Source organism: Anomalospiza imberbis, chromosome 8, assembly GCF_031753505.1.
Source record: "Anomalospiza imberbis isolate Cuckoo-Finch-1a 21T00152 chromosome 8, ASM3175350v1, whole genome shotgun sequence".
In the NCBI taxonomy this organism is placed as follows: Eukaryota; Metazoa; Chordata; class Aves; order Passeriformes; family Viduidae; genus Anomalospiza; species Anomalospiza imberbis.
This window is the reverse complement of record NC_089688.1, coordinates 26,494,508-26,495,427: the sequence shown is the minus strand read 5'-3', so window position 1 is coordinate 26,495,427 and position 920 is coordinate 26,494,508.

Genomic DNA, 920 nt, shown 5'->3' with positions numbered 1-920 from the left:
GCTTTAATAAACAGGCGACACTGCACCCAGGTAACCTTTGAACCTGCCTTGCAACAGGTTCAAAGGTAAAAAAAAAAATTATTCCTGATCAAATATAAAGAGCAATTTTGGCTGGTTAGAAATGTTAAACATACAAGTCTTGCACAACAGTGTTAGAAGAGAGCAGCACATTGTGAAAACTAATCTCAGCCCTGTGAAAGGCGCAGCCTTGGGTTTTTCATAGGGCTCTCATTTTCTCCAGGTGTGCAGGGGCACTGAATAAGTCTTGCTTCACTGAGAAAAGGTGCCTCTTAGATTGCACTTTGAACAAGCAAACATATTTCAGTATTTTTCACCAGATGCTTTGTGCAGAGTCCTGTCCTTAACATGCCCAGCCACTGAGGCACAGGTTTTCCTTGTGGTCCCAGGGGTCTGTGAAGTAGCCACTCCTTTGAGGTCAGGGCTCTCAGCACCATTGGGATGTACAGGGGGCTGGTTGTCTCACAATGGTGCACCATCCTTTCGACACTGGGCAAAGGTTAGTGCACTTGCTTAACTGCCAAGTAGACCAAGCCTGTTTTGTGAGAGATTTTTTGTGTTGATTTAAACAACTATGGTTTTGGTTTGGGTTTTTTGTCTTCCTCTATCTCTGAAATGGGAATAAGAGAGCACCTGTACTTAATACTGCTTGAGAAAGACATTTGTGAGGTGAGGTATGCAGGCTGGGCTAGCTTCCTGACTTTGCTTCCAAAGGCTGTGGATATGATCTTTGGAAGATATTTTCTGCACATGATCCAAGAGATAGGGCTAAATAGCAGCTCTTTCAGCACTCACTTATTAGAGAGCATCCAAAGGAGGGTAACAAAGGTGGTGAAGGGCCTTGAAGGGGAAACCATATGAGGAGCTGCTGAGGGCACTTGGTTTGTTCAGCGTGGAGGAGA